The sequence below is a fragment of the Staurois parvus genome, unplaced genomic scaffold (genome assembly GCF_062004578.1).
Source record: "Staurois parvus isolate SC_StPar_1 unplaced genomic scaffold, SC_StPar_1.0 ptg000015l, whole genome shotgun sequence".
NCBI classification, from domain to species: Eukaryota; Metazoa; Chordata; class Amphibia; order Anura; family Ranidae; genus Staurois; species Staurois parvus.
The window spans coordinates 4426664-4453572 of NW_028317811.1; positions in this window are offsets into that span (position 1 = coordinate 4426664).

A 26909-nucleotide genomic window follows, 5' to 3' on the forward strand; every position below is an offset into this window, starting at 1 on the left:
TAGGGCCTCAATGCCAACCCACTGAGGTACATAGCCCCTAGCGGTAGTACAAGAGAGCTGTGCAATCTGAGCCACCTGAAAATAAGTCATAAGATTAGGAAGTCCCAAACTGCCATGCTTTTTTAGGGAAAATGAAGTCGACTTATTAACCCACAGGTGTTTGCCTCTCCATGTAAATCTAGAGACTGCTGCTTCTAAGAGTAAAAGTTCCTGTCTGGGTACCATGATCGGCAAAGTCTGAAAATAATATAATAGTCTCAGTAGAAAGGTCATCTTGACGGAATTAATGCTACTAAACCAGGATAAAGGAAGATCCTCTCAATCATGCAAGTCAGTCTTAAGTTGTTTAAAAAGAGGGGGGTAATTAGCCTTATATAGCGACGAGATAGAGCTCGTGAGATGAATCCCCAAATGAGGAAGAGAACGGGGGGCCCATTGAAATCAAAGTTGTCCCGAAGATATTGAACCTCCGAATTAGGTAAGGAAATATTTAAAGAAATTATTTTAGAGGAATTAAGCGTAAGATCCGAGGCCATAAAAAATCAATGAAATAAATGGAGGAGACTAGGTAGAGATGTTCGAGGGGTAGATATATACATAAGGACATCGTCAGCAAATAAGGCACATTTATGATCTTGTTGGCCACAGTAGATACCAGAAATAGTAGGATCAGAACGGATGGCAATAGCAAGTGGTTCTATTGCCAGTGCGAATAGTAGAGGGGAGAGGGGGCAGCCCTGTCTAGTACCTCTCTCAATAGACAGAGGGGCTGATTTGTATCCACGAATGGAGACCTGAGCTGAAGGATTAGAATAGAGAGCCCACACTAAAGTCAATAAAGAAGGGCCAAACCCAAACGCACCCAACATCTGAAATTGATAGTCCCAAGATAAACTGTCGAATGCTTTATGGAGATCTAACGAGAACAGTAGGACTTCCCTCAGTAAGGATTTGTCCCAATTGGATTGTACAGCTGACAGCAGAGCCAAAGTTTGATGAATTTGACCCAGTGTTTGTCGACCACTAATAAATCCTGATTGATCATCATGAATATAAAGGGATAAAAATTTATGGAGGTGTAGTGCCAAAACGTTAGTAAGAATCTTGAGATCACAATTAATTAAGGAGATAGAATGATAATTAGAGACTACAGTAGCATCTTTGTTGAGTTTAGGAATGACACTGATGAATGCTTTATTTTCATCGGGAAGGCACCACTCCCCCATCTTGTAGATAATTAAAATAGTGGGCCATATGTGGAATCAGGAGGTCAGGGAAAGCTTTATAATAAGCATGAGGAAGGCCGTCTGGTTCTGGGGATTTATGAGGAGAGAGGGTTTTCAAGGCAGTCCGAATTTCCTTGCAAGTAATAGGCTGTTCCATTAAGTCTCTATGGGCTTCTTGAGGAGAAGGAAAAAAAACAGAGCTCAGGAAATTGTCGGAAGATGAAGAGATGTCCCCCTGAGGCGAACAGTATAGATCAGTATAGAAAAAGTGAAACTTTTGGAGAATTTTACTGGGATCTTGAGACAGAGTATCATTATTTAGTCTGATTTTGGGGAGAGACACTTGAGAATGTTTGGGAGATAGCTTGCGGGCTAATATAGTGCCTGGCCTGTCTCTCCAAGTGAAAAATGTATGGTTGGACCATCGTAACTGTGTGTCGGCGGTAATGAGGCATAGGTTAAGTTCCAACTGGGCTTGGTCATGTTTAACTAATAAATCCAGGTCGGGATTCTGTTTATGTTGAGTAACAATGTCAGTGTATACTTGAGTTTTAGTTAAAATTAAGTCATTGCAAGCTTTTTTAAGTCGTGAGGAAAGTTGAATAATAAACCCTCTGACCGGGGCCTTATGGGCCGCCCAATTAATAGCCCGAGTTGTATCATCTGCCTTATTGATTTCAAAATACATTTGCAAATGTGTAGAAATATCCTGACTATATGAAGCGTTACCCAAGATAGATTCATTAAGACACCAATGCGAAGCAGTCCTCCCATGAGTCCAGGACGAGAGTGTTACATAAACCGGATCGTGGTCGGACCAAGGTGTGGAAAGAATTTTAGCTGTGAGCATTCTGGAAAGTGAGCGTGTATGGAGGAATATGTGATCAATACTGGAATAGCAATTACGAGCCCTAGAGAAATGAGAATAATCTAAAGAAGTCGGGTTAGCTTCCCTCCAGGCATCGATAAGATTGTAACAATATAAAAACTGGGCAAACTTACGGCTCTGTCTAGAAGGGGACTGAAGCATGGCGGCTCGGGAACAATCCAATATCTGATCTAATGCTAAGTTAGAGTCACCAGCCAAAATAACATCACCCTCAAACTCCGAGGCCACGGAGCACAATAAGGAATGAAGACATTCCACCTGATTATTATTTGGAGCATAGTAGATCAAAAAGTGAGTAAGTTTCCGCCCAAGTGATCTTTCACCAGAAGATAGCGTCCCTCCCGATCCCTGATAATTTTAGATGCAGTGAACGACATACGGCAGGTTAAGCAAAGGGCTACCCCTCGTTTCTTCTCCATGGCATTTGCAAAGTAACAAAGGGGATAGTCTTTGTGGACATATTGTGGGGTAAATGAAGAGGGAAAATGTGTCTCCTGGAAGGCTACAATATCTGCCTCAAAAGAGCAGTATGAATTAAAGGCCTTAATACGCTTGGAAGAATTGAACCCCTGAACATTATGAGACAGTAATTGGATGACCTCTGTCAGACCGTTGGGGAGACATGGTCAATAACTGATGCACTATATTTGATGAGAGCTATCCAGTCCCTGAGCACAGGAATTATCCAGAGTAACCAGGAATAAGGACAGCTGACCCTCAAGAAAAAAAGAGAAAAAAAAGAAATAGTCCAAAAAGTGAAAGTAGACACTCGAAATACACAAATCCTAGTGTCCAGTAACAGTTGGTATTATGCATAATAATATAATCAAACCAAACCGTAAACCAGAAATATCAGGACTAAAGCCCTGCAAAGGAATGGATCTACCCAGAGAAACAACTCAGGGGAGAGTCTTCCAAATTTAGGAGGGCCCATAGACACCCCCCCGGGACAAAAAAGAACAAAAAAACCAAAATCAACATATTGCAGTGTTAAAGTTAACCAAATACCACAAACAGCATAGTCAGCAGACAGACATATCGCGACAGCACAAATGGCCAAAAATATATATATATATTACCTTACCCCCCCTCCCTCCCCCTCTCCTCTTCTCCCCTCCCCTACTCCTCCCAAAACAACCTAATAATGGGACTAATGTTCCCAAGGGAACCACTGAGAAGCCACCACATGCTAGTAGACCATATTACAAAGTCTGCAAATCAAAACATAAACCTCAAGAAGTATCAAGTAGCATCTGGCCCGGTTCTCCAGATCATCAATTTTAGAATAAGCTTCCTCCAACCAATCCTGTAAGTCGGTAATCCTATTGGAATTTTGAGATACATTGTGGACTGTCACATCAACTTTAGATTCAATACTGTCCAGGCATTGGCCTAATTCCTGGAAATCTTGCTTGAGATCAGCCGCCATTGTTATTCAAAAGAGAATAACATCATAAACATTCAAATGGTGACCCCAGAACACTGAAGGTTAACTAGATGTTTAAGCTGTGTACTGTGGAGAACGCTTCAGTGGGAGCAGTGATAAATCCAACATATTTCAGTCAATTATTGGTCTTATTCAGGGATAGAACATACCCTGTATACTACTGTATAAAAGAAGCAATGCATTGTATATCAGTAAAGTTTACACATATTTTCACTAATATAATATTGTATTAACATATAGATTCCACAAAACTTACATGGAATGGATTTTGGATAAGCACAGAATTTCTACATAGCTAAATGCTCAAGGTCACGGCTGATAAATCCAAGTGCCAAACCATCAAAGGAAGAAGGGACGAGGTAGCATAAAATAACTCTTCTCTACTCTATCTTTGACCCCCCTCCCCAAAACTTGCCTTTATTTACAATTTATGCTTGGAAATTGCATATAGTAAACACAGTCTATCTACTTTATTCGGTAGCCATTGTATGCCAGATTTTTGATTTTGTCTCTCACATAACACATGATTCATAAAGATAATTTGTTATTGTAATTTTTAGTTTATAATGTTTGTAGCATTTTTGCTTTCATTGATGATATTTATACTTTACTGTATATCTATGGCAGCATCCTTGGTTATTGCAGCACCAGCATGGTGCCCAGACACTATAAAAGATGCAGAGAAAGAATAGCATACCACATAAAAATGTCTTACTTAACTATTCTGCTTTTCCCAATTAGGGATAAGGTTTGGATATGCCGCTACCACTGGCTCAAGGCAAATACTGCTGGTTTAAGATTAAAGGTAGCAGAAAATTTAGTTCTTGTAGTAAAGCCACAGCCTATGCCCTATGTCTCTAGTAAATTTGAGAAGAACCCTGCTATTTAAAATTGTCCTGTTTCTAGCCAATTTTATGCTGCTGTGCCATCTCAGGTCTCTTAATTTATGTAGTAAACAACTGTCTGTACTCTTTCTCTCTAGTGCATTTCATTCAATGCTCTATCACTAAAATGTCCTGCTGCCCAACACTGCTGTATTATCTGTGTTTTTTTTAATTTTTGCTAGAAATTATCCGCAGCAGGACAACAGAGACCGCTATAGTGAAATACTGTCCAATTTCTATCTGCCAGTCAAGACACATCTATTACTGTTTGATGAAAAAGCATATGTCACTGCTAAAGCAACTTGAAAAATATTTTTTTTTCAAACTTAAATGAATCACATTGGGGTGCTGTGGCTGTATGTAAGCTATGCTAATTGTTAAAGAAAAAAATAAATAATCAATTCAGCAGCCAAATATGCTGTGCCAGTGTATACAGTTGCTTAGACTATCCAAAAAAACTATACTATTCCATAACGCTATGTACAGTATATGTCCCAAGAATGTTACTGTGTATTTTCAATGTTGCCTTCAAAGCTGATTAAAAGGCCATTTCCCCACTGTATGATATTTAAAAAAAATGCATTGGTACACGTCCCTCATTACAATACCCAGCTTCCAAGCCATTTTTTTACAGTTCTGTAGCATTCTTTTTAGTCCTAAAATTCCCAGAATTTAACATCAATATTAGACCCCATGGACTTCATTGGGACTTGTCTCTAAGTTCAGATTTGCTGAAATTTAAACAAGATTCTCCAAGCAAATCTGGCAAGAGGCAGCAATCACTATTCCCAATGTATTTGCAGTGAGTCTGTTTTCCAAAACTAGCAAAGCCAAATGCTAACACATGGTGGGTATCTAATTTTTAATGGAAACTTTAATTAATCTCTTACATGTCCAGAGGTCTCTGATTCAGTTTGTTGAGTTTAACCCCAAAAGGAATTGCACGAAAGCTCAAGTGGAGTAATAAAATGCATTAAAAAGAAAGATTTTTTTTCCTCACATAGAAAACTATGCTTGCATTACTGATGAAGTGTAGTGACTAGTGAGTAATTTAATTTTTTTTCAAATTGACTAGCAAATTACTTTTATTAGCCAGTGATGTAAGATAGAATGTTGCTGGTTTGATGGACTGGTAAAAAATAAGAGCTAATTGTGATATGCTTATGTCTACAAGTAGTATTAGAAACAATAATGTTCTATGAAATGCAATTAGCACTCATGAACACCAGCAACACTAGGCTGCACTGAAATTTACCTTATGTCCTATTGATTCAGTTCACACCACCACCAATAAAAAGTAGAACAAACAAAAAAACTGTGGCAACCGAATGCATGTGCTCCTGCGCTGAACTGTGGACTCCCCGCTATAGTAGTCCCCACATGGATGGGAGAAATGCAGGCCTTGCTGCCCTCAACAGACCAGGGATATCCAACAGAAGCTATTTTTGTCTTTCACATCAAACAAAAAAACTACCTGATGTACAGTATACTATAAGAGTGGTCTTTACGTGGGAAATATTAACAGAAAAACAACAGCAAGGGTGCTCTAAACCAAAGCACCAAACCTATTATGACCTAAATCTTCACTTTTATTCATAACAGTCTAAAAAACTATAGTGTAGAAAATGAAAGGAAATCATAAAAATGCCAGGTGTATAACCTTACAGGGCAAGGCGTAATTAGAGCAAAAATACAAAATGATGGAACAGATATCTTCCTACAATGAAGGCAGTTGTATAACAACCAAATAGTAAGTATGTCTTTAACTGCTGTTGGTCAAACTTTCTGTCTGAGTGGAGATGTGTATAGGGTAGGGTTAGTATCTTGGCCAAATACAACAACCCAAAGGAATGGATTGATATTAAGGGTTACTGTGGTCACTAAAAGGCTAAAATGCTCATCAGAATCAAATGTTCTACAGTACCCTTCCAGCCTTCCTGTGGATTGGTGGAGATAGTGGATTAATAGGAGTTTATACATTTTTTTACCTGTGAGGGTACTGTGGAATATTTGATTTTGATGGGCATTTGAGCCTTTTAGTGACCACAGTAACCCTTAGAGCTGATTCACACATGTGCGGTGCAGATTGAAGCTCAAGTTTCACAGCGAATTGATACAGTGGTTGTTCACAGGTTCTCATCAGATTTACATCAGGTTCAGGACAGGATTAGCTCAGGATCTTATTTTGTTCAAACATATGCGGTTTAGGAATAGTTCCCATAGACGTCAATAGCCTGTAATCCACACCTGAACCTGAAGGCACTGCTCAGAAATCGGACATGACTCTTTTTAAAACCGCACTGAATCTGCACCGGCAGTGCAACGGACATATGTAAACATGCACCATAGGAAGCAATGCTATTTCACGTCATGCGGATTGGATGCGGTTCAAACCACATCCAATCCTCATATATGTGAATGAGCTCTTAATATCAATCCATGCCTTTGGGTTGTGGTATGTGACCCTACCCTATACACATCTCCACTCAGACAGGAAGTTTGACCAACAGCAGCTAATGACACACTTGGTTGTTATCTCCTTATAATGAAGGCAGTTGTATATTATTATTATACAGGATTTATATAGCGCCAACAGTTTGTTCAGCGCTTTACAATATAAAGGGACACAATACAGCAATGATACAATTCAATACAAGAGGGTTAGGAGGGCCCTGCTCATTGGAGCTTACAATCTAAGAGTATATCTGTTCCATCATTTTGTATTTTTTCACTAATTTTGCATTGCCTTTTTTATGACTTCCTTTCATTTTCTACTCTATAGATTTTTAGACTTATAAATAAAAGTGAAGTTTTAGGTCACAGTGGGTTTGGTGCGTGGGTATAGTGCTCCTTTGCTGATGTTTTTCCATTAATGAAAAAAAGTAGGACATATTGCATTTTTGCGCAGCGTGTTTTGACATGCTGTAACCATATTGCAATAAGCCCTGCTGCATAACAATAATACTGAGAGGTTAAAAAATAATTATGTGTTACAATATATAGTAAAAATATGCAAGAGTGAGTGCTAATTGGCAAGCTGCTGTATACACCAAAAAGGCACCAATTCAACCTTCTGAGTCTAAATACTGTATATAAAATGAGGTGCAGCGCTAAAAACACGGACGAGGCTGGCATACCCCTATGACTATGTGCTAGAGCATGAAACGCGTCAGTGAGGAGCCGCAGCATCTGGACATCACACCGCTGAGGCCCACGCCACGCTGGTCCAGCGGCCATTTTGGATTCCATTATATCATCAGTCTATGTGATTTTTTCCTGCTATCTCCTGTGTTTTTGGACCAATAAAATATTGAAGCAATATCACACTATCTTGGCATCCTTTCTTGGGGGGCTCTTATTCTGAGCCCCACCACCCACAGAGTCTTACTAGAGAAGAGGTGTGAGGTGCCATTGATGACCCAGGAGTGAGTCCTTACCAGGTATAGATGTCCACGGGATGATCCAGCTGACCCCATGAGATTTATGTTCTCAAATGCGCTACATTATTGTGCATCTGGTGAGTGCGTAATTTTAATATTTGATTATCACCAGAAGAATCTTTAAAGGATCACCCTTATCTGAGACTTCACATCTATCTGCTACATAAGGACTCTGTCACTTTAATTACGCCTGTGATTATTTTTTAATATACATTTGTACTTTGTCACTTTAATTTACCACCATTAGTGGCACTTGCTTTTGAATATAGATGACCTTTAATATGGGTTTTTTATCTGTCATATTGTATTTTATTAATGTATTTATTGTACTTTTGGATTTAGATGACCTTGATATGGGTTTCTGATCTTTCATATTGTGAACTGCATTACATTCTGTAACTTTTTTAGTACTGCACCTCATTTTATATACAGTGGGGCAAAAAAGTATTTAGTCAGCCACCAATTGTGCAAGTTCTCCCACTTAAAAAGATGAGAGAGGCCTGTAATTGGCATCATAGGTAGACCTCAACTATGAGAGACAAAATGAGAACAAAAATCCAGACAATCACATTGGCTGATTTGGAAAGAATGTATTTGCAAATTATGGTGGAAAATAAGTATTTGGTCACCTACAAACAAGCAAGATTTCTGGCTCTCACAGACCTGTGCCTTCTTCTTTAAGAGGCTCCTCTGTCTTGCACTCATTACCTGTATCAATGGCACCTGTTTGAACTTGTTATCAGTATAAAAGACACCTGTCCACAACCTCAAACAGTCACACTATAAACTCCACTAGGGTGAAGACCAAAGAGTTGTCGAAGGACACCAGAAACAAAATTGTAGACCTGCACCAGGCTGGGAAGACTGAATCTGCAATAGGCAAGCAGCTTGGTGTGAACAAATCAATGGTGGGAGCAATAATTAGAAAATGGAAGACATACAAGACCACTGATAATCTCCCTTGATCTGGGGATCACAAGAACGGTGAGCAAAAATCCCAGGACCACACGTGGGAACCTAGTGAATGACCTGCAGAGAGCTGGGACCAACGTAACAAAGGCTACCATCAGTAACACACTACGCCGCCAGGGACTCAGATCCTGCAGTGCCAGACGTGTCCCCCTGCTTAAGCCAGTACATGTCCGGGCCCATCTGAAGTTTGCTAGAGAGCATTTGGATGATCCAGAAGAGGATTGGGAGAATGTCATATGGTCAGATGAAACCAAAATAGAACTGTTTGGTAGAAACACAACTCGTCGTGTTTGGAGGAGAGAGAATGCTGAGTTGCATCCAAAGAACACCATACCTACTGTGAAGCATGGGGGTGGCAACATCATGCTTTGGGGCTGTTTCTCCACAAAGGGACCAGGATGACTGATCTATGTACAGGACAGAATGAATGGGGCCATGTATCGTGAGATTTTGAGTGCAAACCTCCTTCCATCAGCAAGGGCATTGAAGATGAAACGTGGCTGGGTCTTCCAACATGACAGTGATCCCAAACATACCGCCCAGGCAATGAAGGAGTGGCTTCGTAAGAAGAGTTTCAAGGTCCTGGAGTGGCCTAGCCAGTCTCCAGATCTCAACCCCATAGAAAACCTTTGGAGGGAGTTGAAAGTCCATGTTGCCCAGCGACAGCCCCAAAACATCACTGCTCTAGAGGAGATCTGCATGGAGGAATGAGCCAACATACCAGCAACCAGTTGATACCAGGTGTGTATCAACCTTGTGAAGACGTACAGGAAACGTCTGACCTCTGTCATTGTCAACAAAGGATATATAACAAAGTATTGAGATGAACTTTTGATATTGACCAAATATTTATTTTCCACCATAATTTGCAAATAAATTCTTTCCAAATTAGCCAATGTAATTGTCTGGATTTTTTTTCTCATTTGTTTTTTATAGTTGAGGTCTACCTATGATGCCAATTACAGGCCTCTCTCATCTTTTTAAGTGGGAGAACTTGCACAATTGGTGGCTGACTAAATACTTTTTTGCCCCACTGTAATTATGTGTTAGAATATAGCATGCATTGTAATATGAATGGGTCCTAGAACATCAGAACCAATTGATTTTAGCTCCTTGTAGGCAGATCAGTAAAACATAAAACCAGCCTGCAGATTTAGATTAACTCCACATTGGACTTTAGATAGAGCAAGAGCATCGCATCCTTTATATTAGATTAAGAGTTGGGACTTCAAAGTGTCTGCAAGTACCTGTACTATTTATTAAATCTTCTGTTTACCTGAGAGAGCCAGAGAGAGTGCAGTGAGAATGTCACTGTCCTACGAGGGTGTTTGAAAGCAAGAGAGACAACAACCAATCCGATTTCTTGTTTTCCTTTGCCAAAAAATAAAAGATAAACGCTGACTTTTAGGGGTGAAGACTATTTTGTCTTTTTTTTAAAAGCATTGAGTAATATATATTTGGATCGGGTAAGCACAAAATAATTTTTATGAATAAAGGGATTGGAAACACTCGGTAACATATTTTATTTGTGAATGTACATGTTATCTATAGGGGTGAAGACTATTTTGTCTTTTTTTTTAAAATAAATCAGCATTGAGTAATATATATTTGGATCGGGTAAGCACAAAATATTGTTTATGAATAAAGGGATTGGAAACACTTGGTAACATATTTTATTTGTGAATGTACATGTTATCTTTGTAGTTCGTGTGTTGATTTTAAATATAGAACTATAAGCCCTGTTCACACCAATGCAACTTGTCATGTGATTTGACAGTTTAAATCGCATGAAAAGTCACACCCTATGATTGGCAATGGAACTGATCGTTGGAGTAGCACTGATTTGAAAAGTAGTTCCTGCACTACTTTTGGCGATTTCTGGTACAACATGCATTGATATCTGTGCATGAAGTCACACAGATGTCTTTCAAGTCACACTTGAAGGCACATTGACATTCAACTTTGAAATCGTGAGACTTCAAGTGAAATCACACGATTTCAAAGTTGTATTCAGTGTGAACCAGGGCTAATGATTTATTTAAAAAACAGTGGAAGGGGTGAAACATTTGTGCCGGGACCAGGATATGAACACACAACCTGTGCTATGTCTGGCAGTAGCTCTTCTTCTGGAGCCATCTGAGATGCTGGCCAGCACCCTGTCTGATCCTTTGGACAATCCTGCCTTGTTTCTGGTGAACTTTGAACTCTTTGCTCCTCCCATGAACTTTGTATTTCAAGCAATGCCTTTACACTTCCTGTTTACCTGTTTTCTGGTTTCCTGTTTTTGTGCTCTTCTCCAGCCAATATCCTTTCCTGCTGCCATCAGTATCTTCACTACTACTCTCTACTGACCTTGGCTTGTTCCTCAACTAAACTTCTGCTGGTTCCCAACCTGCAACCATTTGTTACTGACCTTTGGCTTCTTCCTTGATTACTTTTCCCCTTCATCCCAACCTGCAACTACTTGTTACTGACCTCTGGCTTGCTTAGAGACTATGCTTCTTCTTGATCTCTACATGCTATATCTGCCACTGGACCCAAGCTTGTTCACCTCCTGGTGGGGCAATCCAGAGGACAGCAACCTGATACTAACATGCAGCAAACCCATCTCCACCATCAGGATCTCTGGTGAATACTGGTTAGTGCTTAGACCCCGCACCTCAGGTGAGCCTGAATCATCTGCCAGGATCACCTGCTTGTGTACTTATGCAGCTGGTTGGTGGGAGCCTTTCTGCTGCTATAGTGTTTGGTCTCTGAGCCTGCACTCTGGCCATTTCAATTTGTTTTGCTTACCTCATAGCAAATTGTATAACCTTGTTCAAACAGTATATGTTCTAATGTAAAATTAATCAAAAATAATCATAACTGTTGATAATGTTGATTTCTTTAGGAATATGCATAAGTTTGTCCTAATTGAAGTTACAAGGCTAGCCAAGCTACCGCTGTATAAAATATCTCAATTGTTCTGATTTATTCAATTATGATAAAACTGCCATCTACTTCCAAAAGAAACATGTAATTTATGTGCTAATGACTTACTGAGCATACCAGATCTCAAGGATACTGAGCATCATAAGGTGCCAGATGGTACCTGTAAGTTCTGTTTCACCCTCTCTGCACAGCTACAGATTATGAATAGCGTCTGTGTGTAGTGCTACCCCCCAAATTAGGCAATTGGTAACTTTGGATTACCTGTTCTGTGCCTCAACACCAAAAACAACCTCAGCCCCTCTGACACACCTGGTTGACTAAAAATCACTGCATGCACGGATAAATACATACGTGTAAAATACCTTTATTCTGGCTGTGGGTTACTACCAATAAATAGACATACACTCATTTAGTGGTAAATGCTTTTAATCTATTGGGTTAGAAAATAATGGCTAATTGAACATAAATGAGCACACAGCTGATAGATTATAACACAGTCTGCTAGACAGAGTAATAACTATAAAAGTTAAATTGCCAAAATTTAGATTTTTTTACCCCTAACTAGAATCAGAAGGATAAGTTAGTAAATCAGCAATAAATAATATTAGTAAACGTTAAATACAGTATAAATGATGAAAACGCTACACTAGGTTACAGTGCACTCTAAGGAATTGGCATACATAGAGCATCTCCTAAGATGTATCTCTACAGAGAAAAAACCCCCCACAAGACCTAAGGCAGCAACGGTTAGGGGCAGTATTTAGTCCTAACTCTTCAATCTGCTAAACGTTGGGTCCAGTTTGCGTGCATTAAGGCAGTCAATAAGGTCTGCAGGTAATATTAGGGCTGTGGGGTGGCTGGTAGGTAATTCCTAATGGCTCAGTCTCTAACCGTGGTAACCAGTAGCCCAGTAATTAACAAGTAGCGGCTACAAGGCCCTCTCATCATGCACAATGACACAGCAGCATGGGTCTCTCCAAATCGGGTATCCACTCACTGAGGGTTGCCCATGGTGACTCTGGTAGGCAGCTTCTTCCCTCCTCTAAATCTGGCCACTCTCTATAGCCTCTGGTTGTCCCTCACATGGCAATGAGCTTCCGTTAACACAGGCTGTTTCTCTCTTAAATGTAACTCCTCAGTACGGTCCTGTCACATCACTCTGCCACACTATGAACTGAGGAGAAAACTTTTTCCAGAACAATTTGGTTATTTTCTCCTTACTGTTTGGTCCACTGCTGTTGCTAGGAGAGAGGGGGAAAAGAGTCCGCACACACAGTTATTTCTTGTGGTAAGCTCCATGCTACTGACAGTTTTCAACCAGTGCGTGGAGGTTGAGGGAAGGATCGGCTGTACCCGCTACATGCGCAAATATTGACTTTCTGAAAGTCAATGTTTTCTGTGCTTAGCAATGCAGGCTGCTCCCCACTTAACAGCACATGGGCTTAGCGGTAGGTTACTGATATACAGTGCTGTCTTGTGGGGCAGTTGAGGGGAAGTCACGCTGGATTCATTCACAACACTGAAGTCAGAGATTTTTTTCCAACTGTGGTGGCACTGTTGAGAGAGGAGATTAAAGGCTTAGTTCACCTTTTGGATAAAAATAATAAATGCACTTTTTTCAGGTAAAAAAATGTGCATTTATTATTTTTGCACAAAGGAGCCTGTAAAGCATTGCACCAGCGATCAGTAGATCGCTGATGCCATTCAGGTCTCCTGCAGACCTGTAAGAATATCTGCTAGCCATATGGGATGTACATACGGCCAAGCAGATATTCTGACAGGAAGCTTGAATGAACCACCACAACGTTCCACAGCACCGTGGTAGTTCATTGTAGCTAAGGCTGCCAGGACTTGTAGGTACTCATTCACAGAACTTGTATAGGCACCCATTCCCTTCACAGGCACGCTGTTTTCAAATCTGACAGATAGTACAGGGAAAATTCTCCCCATGCTATATGTCAGAGGGAGGTGGGGCAGAGGGTACAGCTGTGGCTATGGGAACATGTTATATGTTCCACCCTAAAATCGGGTGAATTTATCCTTCAAGCTACATTATGGCACCATATAGTGCCTAATAACCTGAAGGTTAAGTTCAAATGAAAAAATATACTTAAATCTGAACTACAGGCAGATATAAGGACACAATTCAATACAACGGTGTATTTATTAGCACACACCCTTAAATGTATTTTGTAATACAGGGATTGTAAGTACCCACATTTGTTTTGGTATCACTATACATCTACTTGAGCTTCAGTGATGTACAGGTACATCACTGGAGTTCGAGTAATTATATCGAGATGACACCTGCAGCTGTAGGCATCTTCCCCATTCTATTTTTTAGAGCCGATGATTGATTCTCTTGTAATAGCAATCAGATCAGCTAACTAGCTGCTTTATTCCTAGTACAGGCATCGGGAGGGGACATCCCCCATCCCGCTGCCTTCTGTGGCTTTATTCGGATCTCCTGTCTCAACGGGAGTCCCGAATGATCAGTCGGCACTTCAGTCAGTTGATCACAGAGCTGAACAAAGACCATATCGGCTTTGTTTGGCTATATGATATAGTAACTCAGAAGCAATGACCTTACATTACTGGCTTACTCAGATATAAATGTATATAAATTAAAAAATGTTTTTTTGAAGCAACAGTGTAAAAAAAAACTTAAACTTAAAGTGCCCCTGTCCCCCCGTGCTTGTGAGCAAAGGCAAACACAAGCATCAGTCCCACACAAATGCAAACAGCAATCGTCACACACATGTGAGGTATCACCTAATGTCACATCATAGGCAGTAAATCTAGCACCAGACCTTCTCTGTAAATCTAAAGTGGTAACCTGTAAAGGCTTTTAAATCGTTGCCTATTGAGAGTAAAATTTACGTTGTTTGGCAGCGTTGCATGTGCAATTTTAAAACATGACATGTTTGGTATCAATTTACTTGGCGTAACATCATCTTTTATGTTTTATCAAATAAATTGGGTTATGTATTGTGTTTTTTTGTGTTTAAAATGAAAAAAAAGTGTGTTTAAAAAAAACTGAAATTCTGAGCAAATTGTAAGATTTTTCTAGTGAAAAATATTTATTGTTACATGAAAATAAAAAGTGCCAGGAAAGGCTTGGTCTTCAAGTGGATATAACAGAGCTCAGAGTGAGATGGAGAATCAGCACAAGGAGCCAGTCAGTTATGCTATAGTGTAAGGAGCATGCTGACAAAAAGAGAGAGTAGAGTGACAGAGAGATGAGCTTATTAGTCACTGTCCAGTCACTTGCTGTACCTGTACATCACTGAAGCTCAAGTAGATGTATAGTGATACCAAAACAAATGTGGGTACTTACAATCCCTGTATTACAAAATACATTTAAGGGTGTGTGCTAATAAATACACAGTTGTATTGAATTGTGTCCTTATATCTGCCTGTAGTTCAGCTTTAAGTATATTTTTTCATTTGAACTTAACCTTCAGGTTATTAGGCACTATATGGTGCCATAATGTAGCTTGAAGGATAAATTCACCCGATTTTAGGGTATCTTAAAATGTTAGCAAACTGCAAAAAGAGGAAAAAAAAGGACAGGGCTGTGGTGCATGGCAGAGATGTGTAAATCTTGGGACTGGATGGAAAGAATTACAAATACTTTGGCACATAAAACATATTGAGCCACTGCATAGTGCAGAACATTACCTAAACAGGGCAGAGATGCATGAAGTTGCTGTATTTTTCTGATCGAACAATAATTTATGCTCTCTGTGAGGAGGAGGAGGAGTAATGTAGAAGAAGCGAAGGAGCACACAGTTCCAAAAGAAAAATCACATCCATCTATGCGGGAATATCACTTTGATCCCTATATAAGACACACAAGTGCCATATGACCTTTCTTAACGTTTCAGTCATTTTTTCCAGGTGAGAGCACATCCGTAGGAGGGCACTCACAAATACGTGATTACATTTGGCACAAAGAGATGTTGGCATTTAGAAGTGCAATTTGAAGTGGAAATTGGTTTTCTTGCACAAAGAAGATTGAAAGTGGACATTATCGCATATAATTTAATTTTTGATGAATTGTTTTTTCTGTATGGGCATATTTTCATACGATAGTGGATAGGAGGAGTGAAGTTTGGTACTGTGTAAAATCATTTTAGCTCTCACATATGTATTTTATCTGTGTATTTAACTGTTTACCTTGAGTTTAGCTTTTACAAGTGTAACATCACCTCATATGTAGTGTATTCATAATTAACCTTGTATATTACTTAAAATGTAAGGAAACAAACAACATTTCATTACCTTTTTGTCCCCACCCCACTAATCAAGCTTACTGCCCCCCCCCCAATTGCTGTTATTACATAGATCTCACTCAGAGGCCCACCGCATTGTTTACACTCTTTCACCATCCTTTTGATCTTCTATGAAGCTGGGAGGGTGATCAGCTCCTTTCCATCTACCAGCTCCATAGAAGTCAATGGAGCTGAACTGACCATGTGCAGACATCAGATAAAGACGCCAGTGGAGGAATGTAAACAATTGGGGGTTTCAGATCAAGATCTAGGTAAGTATAGTGATTTGGGGTGGGCCAGGGGCGGACTTATAACTCATGGGGCCCCCGGGCAATAGGGGATCATGGGGCCCCTGTGTCGTTTCCCAAACTCAAAAAAGCCTATGAAAAAGGTACCAGGGGCATCTCATGGGGCCCCCTACTGACCCCGGGCCCTCGGGCAGTGCCCAAGTTTCCAAATGGTCAGTCCACCCATGAGGTGGGCTATCTCTGCTTAGGGGGTGGGAGGAAAAGGGTGTGGAAGTTTTCCTTGCCCTTTACCTTTTCTGGAGTGTCTGCATGCTATTCTAAGATAAGCATCTTCTTTACCAAATAGTAGCATTAAAAAAGTAATTACTGGAACAATGGGAACTACCAGGTAATAGAGCTTTTTAAAATTTCAGTAGTCACCTACCTAGGAGGTAGGCATATGGGTGACTTGCTACACTTACTGACAAGCATTCTTCTGACCTTATTTTACTTGCAACACCATCCAGTTGGCATTTATAAAAACATTTAACAGTCCAAAGAAAAGGAGTATTTGTAATATATCTAAAACCAAAGCAGGCAGAAGTCTGAAAAAATGCCCTTTTAAGAAAATGTATCTATCCCATAGTTAAACTGAAAAATAAAAATAAATCCCTTACAGTATTTAATTTATATAATACAAATGAGTGAATGGTAGTATATAAAATTAGATGGAACATTTGGTAGCTTGGTTGGACACTGTGTGCTCAGTTAGGGTCCCCTATGATGTTAGATATTGTAAGTCTGCTTGCATTCCAAAATGTTGAGAATATGGTTAGTGTATGATTTTCTTGCATTCATTAATGTCATTCCATTCAGGCAATGACGTACTTTATCTCTATGCATTCATTTAATTATTAAATAATTAAAGATGCCTGGCCTTGCCACTTCCTAATAAAAACACTTAATTTAAGGAGAATGAAATATGAAAAACAGATCATGTTTCTATTTTTAAACAAAGTTGTCTTGCTGGTGTATTTCTCCTGAAGCATATCTTGGAAAAAAGGGTCATAGATTCCAAAGAGGTGATATTTCATACTGTGTGCTCAGAATATTCATTTGACACTTAGAAATTAAGTCAAAATGTAACACATAGTAACATGATCAGCAAAAGTTAAAATTATTATTATTATTATTTTTTTATAACCTAATATGCAGTACTGAGTTATTGATATTATACTGTATATTTACTGTACCATCTGTCCAGTACAAAATACAGCATGCCAATTAAAAACACAGTAGGAAATTATAGGATATGCTTTTTTATTTTTAAATCTGTAATAAGGATTAGATCATGTGTTACCTATATGAATTATATGGCTAGATTATGCAGAACAGTAAAGCATCATCAATGGTAGGAGTAGGATATGGTTAAAGCCCCTATAAGTTACTGTCCTGTAGGCAATAGAATGTTACATAGCTAGTCTGGCTGAAAAAAGAAACAAGTCCTTCAAGTTCAACCATAAAAGGGAAAAAAACAAAAAATGTACATCCTATACCCACAGTTGATGCAGAGGAAGGCAAAAAACCCCCAGTAAAGCTTGATCCAATTTGCTCCTGCAAGGGAAAAAATCCTTCCTGATCCCCCACAAGGCTATCTGATATTCCCTGAATCAACTTTAGCTATAAATGTTAGTATCCAGTTATATCATGTGTATCTAAGAAATAATCCAGGCCTTTTTTAGTGCAATCTATTGAGCTGGCCAGAATTAACTTTTTAGGGAGTCTATTCTACATTTTCATAGCCCTTACTATGAAGAAATATTTCTGTATTTGGAGATTAAATCTCTTTTCCTCCAGACTTCATATTCCAGGTGAAGTTTTACTAGTGATTTGTAAAGGGGCAAAATTATCTCTCTCTCTGCAGTCCATACCTCTTTTAATACAAGAGAGGATTTTGCTCGCTTTGGAAACCGCAGCTTGCCATTGCATGCCATTATTAAGCTTGTGATCTACCAGAACACCCAGATCCTTCTCCACCATTGTTTCCTCCACCTGTACTCCCCCCTAGTATGTATGGTGCATGCGTATTCTTAACCCCAAGTGCGTAACTTTACATTTATCAAGATAAACCTCATTTGCTACACAGTTACCCAATTAAACAGTGCATTGAGGTCGGCTTGTAAGTTGAAGACATCCTATAAGGACGTTATTGCATTGCAAAGCTTGGTGTCATCTGCAAAGACAGAAATGGTATTTTTAATCCCAGACCCTATATCATTTATATATGTATTAAAAAGTAAGGGTCCCAACACTGATCTTTGGGGTATACCACTAACAACCCTAGACTATTCAGAATATGAATCATTAACCACTACTTTCTGAATAAGATCTTTTAGCCAGTTTTCTATTCATTTACAAACTGATTTTTCCAAACCTGTAGACTTTACCTTACACATTAGCCGTGTGTGTGGGGAACTGTGTCAAACGCTTTTGCAAAATCCAACTATACCACATCCATGGCCACTTCTAAGTCCAAGGTTTTGCTCACCTCCCCATAAAAAGAAATCAGATTTGTTTGACATCTTCAGTCTTTCATGAATCCATGCTGTCTGTGGCTTAAAATATGTTTTCCGGCAAGAATTCATCTATGTGGTCTTTTATTAAACTCTCCAGCATCTTCCCAATTATAGAAGTATAATGAACAGGTCTATAGTTACTTGGTAAATAATTTTCTCCCTTTTTAAATATAGGCACCACATTGGCCTTACTCCAGATCAGTGGTACTATACCAGTCATTAAAGATTCCCTAAAAAGTAGAACCAATGGCTTTGAAATTACAGAGTTCCATTCTATTAGAACCTGTGGGTGTATGTTATCAAATCCAGGTGCTTTATTCACCTTTATTCTATCTAAATATTTCTGGACCATGTCAGTTTTGTGCCATTGTAGATCATTTGGGGCAGTGTCAATACCATGCCCATTCTGGACATGAGCTGTCCCATGCACCTTTGTATACACAGAGCAGAGAGATATTTAATACATTTGCCTTCTCTTTGTCCCCAGTCATCCACTCTAGATTATTTTGTAAAGGGCCTACATGCTCAGATCTGACCTTTTTCTATTAATATATTTGAAGAATTTTGGGGGATTTTTCCTGCTATCTTTCGCAATCTGTTGTTCGTTTTCAATTTTTGCAGCCTTGATTTCCTTTTTACATATTCTGTTATATTCTTTGCAATAATTAAACAATGATAGTGTTCCTTAATTTTTATATTTTTAAAAAGCTCTTTTCTTATTATCTTTAGCTTTTTTAACTTTGGCCATAAGCCACATAGGTTTTATTTTTAGCCTTTTAAATTTGTTGCCCATGGGAATATATTTTGCAGAGTGTTTACATACAGTGTTTTTGAAGAACTTCCATTTCTGTTGAGCGTTCATCGTTCAAGTGTTTTTATCTTTCTCGTATGTGCTTGTTGTTTACAGCTAACATTAAATGAAATCCATGTTTTTTTTTAAATGAAACCAGATTTTCTTTTATATGAACATTAGTAATAATCTCTGCATGGTTTATCATATCCAGCAGATTATCATTTCTAGTTGGGACCTCTATGAACTGTACCATGAAATTGTCTTGTAATAGCTTTATAAATGTTTGCCCTTTAACTTTTCCTGCAGTACCATTACTCCAGTCAATTTCTGGGTAGTTAAAATCTCCCATTATTATCACTGTCCCAGCCCTTGTAGCCTGTTCAACCTGTGCAAGGAGCTGAGTCTCCATCTCCTCGTAAACACTGGGTAGCCTATAACAAATTCCAATGATTACCTTTGTAGTACGCACCCCCATGTGCAGTTCCACCCATAATGCTTCAGCCTCATCACACTCGCCATCAACCAGGTCCTCCTTCATGCTCACTTTGAGATCACTTCTCACAGACACCACCACCTTTCCTTTTTACCCTGTCTCTCCAAAAGAGAGTATAGCCTGGAATATTAATAGCCCAGTCAAGTGAATTATGAAGCCAAGATTCAGCAATACCAATGAAATAATAGTTCTCTTAATGCACCAAAGCTTCTAACTCCCCCATTGTATTTTGCGTAGCAGACTTCTGGCACTGGTGAACAAACACTTTAGTTCATTGTCACATATTGCACACATATGCAGTTTTTTTTCATACAAATAGTACCAATTCCAAGGGTTGTTTGTAACATGGGAACCTTCTTATCACCTACAATAGCCCTCCCCCCATCTTTCCTTATTCCACTTATCATTAGGGACTGACCCCTGTCTGATCTGTCTGCCCCATTATAATCTAATTTTCCATCCCCCCTCGATCTTAGTTTAAATACTCCTCCAGCCTCCCCATAAACCTCTCCCCCAGCACAGCAGACCCCCTTCCATTTAGGTGCAAACCAACATTAACTTATAGGTTGTATCCCAATAATAAAATCAGCCCAGTGCTCTAGAAATCCAAATCCTTCCTTTTTATACCAGGTCTTTAGCCATGCATTCAATTCTCTAATCTCCCCCTGTCTTTCCTGTGTTGTGCATGATACAAGCAATATTTCAGAGAATATCACCTCAGAGGTCTTTACCTTCAACTTGCAGCCCAGTTCTTTAAATTGATTCTTAAGGAGCCTCCATGTTCCATGTATTCTGTCATTGGTTTCAACAAGGGCCAAGACAGCTGGGTCATGCCCAGCCCCTCCCAATAATTTATCAACCCGGTCCACCACATGCCGAACTTGGGCACCAGAGAGACAGTAAACCATTCTGTTGAGGTTATCCTGGCAACAAAATATTCTATCAGTCCTTCTGATTATAGAGGCCCTTATTACCTCCAACTGTCTAGGCCTTCCTGTACTACCATCACCACCCCTCCTAGATGGGCTCTCTCCTGACTGTTAGGGATAGCAGTGACATCTAGGCCTCCACCTCTGAGCTTGCCACCCCCACATGTTCACCCAACTTGGCAAATTGGTTTGGGTGCTCAAGCCCAGAGCTGGCCTTCCTTTTCTTTTGAGAAAAAAAACTATATTTTAAATTTTTTGCTATTAAACATGTCCAGTAAACAAATTTAAAAAATCCAATTTCATCATAAATTTAGACCAAAATGTATTCTGCTACATGTCTTTGCTAAAAAAAAAATCCCAATACTTGTAAATTAATTGATTTACGTGAAAGTTATAGCATTTACAAATAGAGGTATACATACTGGGATTTTTTTTTTTTAATTTTTACTAGAAAGGGTAGCAACTTATAACGGGACTGCGGCGGGCATTCTGAAACTGGGAGAACTGACTTGGTGTCACTGACATCCCCAGTGACACCAATACAGTAATCAGTGTTAATAAAAAGCACTGATACTGTACTAATGGCACTGGGCAGGAAGTGGTTAACATGTGTGGTGATCAAAGGGTTAACTGTGTGCTGTTTTACATAGTGGGCTGTGTCTGTGTTTCATTGTAAGCACACTGCAGTGTGCAGGAGCTGACAGGGAGGAGAACTGTATTGTTTACAAACAGTTCTCCCCTCCCATTGGAGATGCTCAACAATCACCAGGCGCCGGCGAGTAATCACTGGCCAGGACCCGATGATTGACAGCCGAGGCCACAAATGGCAGCATAGGTAGGGCGTGCATGCACCCCCTACCTGTAAAAATGCAAAATCATGTATATATACGTGATTTTGCACACCCCTGCCACCCTGTAGCAATAAATCTGCTATAGGGCAGCGGGAAAGCGGTTAAGCTTTGACAAAAAAACCTGGAAGTTGATTGGCTTCTGTGCTGCACCAGATTTTGCATGCTCCAAATTTAGTAAATCTCCCCCACTGTGTCAAAGATCCCCCACCCCTGTTCAGAGATGGCTGTTGCAAGCTGATGTAAATGGCCTCTTTCTTGCCAACCAGTTGTCGTTTCTGTCCAAAATGTTCACCTCACTGTCCTCGAAAGACATCTTTAACCGCTTCCCGACCACCCTATAGCAGAAGTACTGCTACAGGGCGCCAGGGATGTGCAAAATCATGTATATATGCGTAATTTTATGTTTCTGGGTAGGGGGCGTGCATGCTCCCTACATGCACCACTAATGGCTCCTTGGCATGTCAATCACCGGGTCCTGGCCGCCAATTGCACAGCAGAGCAATACAAAGCAGCTTGTCCACACAGTAAAACACACACAGCACACAGTTAACCCTTTGATCACCCCAGATGTTAACCCCTTTGTGCCCAGTGTCATTAGTACAGTGTCAGTGCTTTTATTAGCACTGATCACTGTATTAGTGTCACTGGGGATGTCAGTGGCAGTTAGTCAGTACCCCCCCCCCCCCCCAGTGTCAGAATGCCCGCCACAGTCCCGCAATAAGCAGCTGATTGCCGCCATTACTAATAAAAATAAATAAATAATTCCAGTATATATATGTTTGTAGATGATACAAATTTCAAGTAAACCAATTAGTTTACACTATTGGGATTTTTTTTAGCAAAGACATGTAGCAGAATACATTTTGGCCTAACTTTTTGACGAAATTTGATTTTTTTAATTTTTTTTATTGGACATGTTTAATAGCAAAAAGTCATAAATATTGTTTTTTTCAAAACCGTCTGTGTTTTTTTGTTTATAGCGCAAAAAATAAAAAAATACTACCGAAAGAAAGCTCTGTTTGTGGGAAAAAAAGGACATACATTTAATTTATGTACAACGTTGCATGACCGCGCAATGTTTAGTTAAAGTAATGCAGCGCCGTATAGCAAAAAATTACCTGGTCAGGAAGGGGGGGTAAGACAGATTCCTGATATGTGAACCATGGAAATTGTCCTTCTATGTTGGTTTGTCTTCCCAATGTACAGGACTAAGTTATTTGTAAAAAACAAAAATGCACACCCACCCTTCCTAGTTCTCTACACAGTCCAAGAGCTAAAATAATAATCTAACAGTATCAGAGTAGAAAACATAGGAACAACAAATAACATATTTGTCAGGGTGTAGAAACAACAGGGATGCCAAAGTTTGAAAACAAAAGTTAAAGATGTTTGATAAATCACACAGCAAAATTCTACTTAACCACTTGCATACCGGACACTTTTACCCCCTTCATGCCCAGGCCAATTTTCAGCTTTCAGTGCTGTCACACTTTGAATGACAGTCATGCAACATTGAAGCCATATGAAATTTTTATTATTTTTTTCACACAAACAGAGCTTTCTTTTACGCGGCACTGATGGGCGACACTGACTGACGGCACTGATGGGCGGCACTGCTGGGCGTAACTGCAGAACACTGATCATCAGGGCACTGATCATCAGTGCTCTGATCAGTGCCGATCTGCTCTGTGACAGCTGCTGGTTATTGGCAGTACTTTCCTCACGCTGTGACAGTGTGAGGAAAGTGCTGATGATAACCAGCAACCAGCAACTGTATTTACAGTGTGATCTGCTGTGTCATTGGACACAGCTGATCACGTGGTAAAAGGCCACTGCGATTGGCCTTTTCTCTCATTGGACACAGTGATCACAGAGATCGCCGGAAGGGTGGGATTGCCGGGAGCATGACGCCCTCCCAGAACTGGATAACTTACTCTATCCAAAAATGATTAAAAAAAATATTGCCTTCAATGACATTTTGACCACTTAGTAACCACACTATAGCCGAATGATGGCTACAGCGCTGTTACCAAGTGGTTCAAATGTCACTAAAGGCAAACCTTTTTTTTATCATTTTTTGAGTAAGGGAGGGTTATAACACATCAGGTTTTTTTTTTTATTTGTAATATGTGTCAAACTGCTGAGATTCCTCTTCATTTCCTGTCCCATACCCAGTACAGGAAGTGAGAGGTAATCCCTGCAAAGTGGGGAGAATCCTGGGGTGCCACCAGGGTCACCAGAACCTGTGTGCTCATTGGAAGATTTCCCCTCTATTCCTGTTCTGATGTCAATCCAAAATTTGGGATTTTCTTTTACTTTCACTTTTAATAATAACAGTAAACAGGACAAACAGAGAGTGTGAATATCCCTAATGAGGCCACAGAAAGCAATACAAACTAATAAGAGTTCCAGTCCTTCTCTATTCTATCCCCAAAAATGCCTTTAGTGACACTTAAAGATCCTAGATCGGCAGTATTAATGTAAAAATATTATAGGGAAAACCATAGCTTTGAAAACAAAAACACAGAACACATGACACACTGTTAGTACTGTCTGAACTTTAGCTCTGAGAAAATAATTAGTATACAATTTATAAAAACAGGAGGGGATCTGGAATTAAAGCTATTCCCTACTAATTCTCATAAATCGACTGATATCCGAGTTCTTTATTTACGCTGATTTGAAGACGGAGTAAAAAGCAAAAATGTGCAAAAATACATATTTATTAATAATAAAAATCAGTGCAAAATGATAATGAAATATAACAGGTGATGATAAATAATAAACAATTCAAAATAACAGTACAATGATTCGATCCAAAATAATGGTAGGAAATTGAAACCAGCAGATACTTTTAAATATTAATGAATTAGAATTAGAAACTATCAGTTACTCAGCAACATGTGACAACAGCTATGCAAATCGACCACGTGATCTCTTTACAAGCAGATATTTAAAGCCCAACGTGTACCTTGGCATGAATTGATTAAGAATACCATACACAGGCCAATGCAGTCAGTTTAGGATCTAACTGAGATCAAGATTTAATGTTACACTAAGTTGTCTACCTTGTTATATATATATATATATATATATATATATATATATATATATATATATAGTGTAGCTAAACCATTGGCTAAAAGCTAAAATCAGATTCAGGGATATTTAAAATATAAGTTCCCGTAGACAGAGAATTGCAATGAAAATAATTTTTATACTGAAGTTAAAATTGCTTCACATCAACTTCTGTACTAACTATAACTGTTATTGGACTAAACAATTTAGCATTTAGCTGGAGATATAAGGCTAGTATAAGTTAGCTAATGAAAATAAAAGTTATAGTTACCAATATGGACTCTATGGTGTCAGTGATGTCAGCTTTCAGTCAGCTCACTTCAGGGTGTGTCTGTGTCCATTTGTTGTCCCTTGGCTCATTTCTTGTGATGTCCTGTCTTTTTGGTGAACTGTCACTATCCATCTCTTACTTTTATCCCCCACAAAAACCATAGTTGCCAACATTTCAGAAACATTTTTAGGGACACTTTTTTCCTGTATGACCAGAAAGACAGTGTAGGTGGAGCAGTATGTTAATTAGGGGTGGGGCATTCATTCATAGATGTGGCCTAACAAAAGATAGGATGGACACAAATGGGTGTGGTTTAAATTACATTAAATATAGTGCATGGCTTAAAGAGGGTGTGGCTAAACAGAGTCTAAGATTCTCTTTGCCCCCCCCCCCCATGCAATTTTGCTCTCCAAACCCAACATCCCAAAAAATAAACACACACAATCATAGACTTATCTAAAAAAAATGTAATGTAAACATAAAGAACTGGTTCACACTGACTTGTTGCTAGAGGTTACAGCACATCATTACAGCTCACTGATTGGTTTCTAGAGGTTGCTGCAGTTAGTACAAGACTATGGTCTGAGAATGCAGGCATAGTACAGGAGGTGGTCAGGGACTGCATGCATAGTACAGGAGTTGGTCGGGGAATGCAGGCGTAGAACAGGACTATGGTCAGAGACTGCAAATGTAGTACAGGAGTTGGTCAGAGGCTGTAGGTGTAGTACTGGGGAGAGTCAGAGGCTGCAGGCGTAGTACAGGAGAGGGTCAGAGGCTGCAGGCGTAGTACAGGAGAGGGTCAGAGGCTGCAGGATTAGTACAGGAGAGGGTCAGAGGCTGTAGGTGTAGTACAGGAGAGGGTCAGAGGCTGCAGGATTAGTACAGGAGAGGGTCAGAGGCTGCAGGCGTAGTACAGGAGAGGGTCAGAGGCTGTAGGTGTAGTACAGGAGAGGGTCAGAGGCTGCAGGCGTAGTAGTTTTCCAGGTATAAAATAATTTTGGCCATTAATGAAATGCTAATGTGAAAATATACTTTTTCCTGCCATTGGATGATTGAAGATTGATGGAGACAGGCTCTAGAAGTGTTAATGACTTTATAGGGATTGACAGGCTGCTCTTTAGATAATGTAAAATTCAGGTCTGGAGCTGACAGGACTTGACAGAAGTCTACAGACACTTCCATATTCACTTACCTCATCTATCTCTCTCTGCTCCTCTTTTTATTTCCTCTTCTATTCTCTTTGTCCTAACATGTCCTCCTCTCACAGTCTGCAGCCTCTCACATGCACCAGGATGGCCTGGTGTGATCATCTAGGTTGGCTGCTCAAGTTCCGCTGAATCAAACTCAAGGCTCGCAGGCTCTGCCCGACACTGATGCTCAATGTGAGTGCTTCCTCAATGAAAGTGTCTCAGTTTCTGGGGGAAGAGGTAAGGGGAGGGGATCTCTGTCCCCAGCAATCCTATGATCTTCTTTGTATCTTGCCTGCTCGGCAGCAGACGTGAGCTCCTAACTGAGTACCCCAATGTGACTCTGCACTGCTGCTGCCCATGATCAGCATTCATTTCTGGGACGCAGCCCGGGACAAAGCCCTATCGGGACACTACTTTGAAATTCGTGACTGTCCTAGC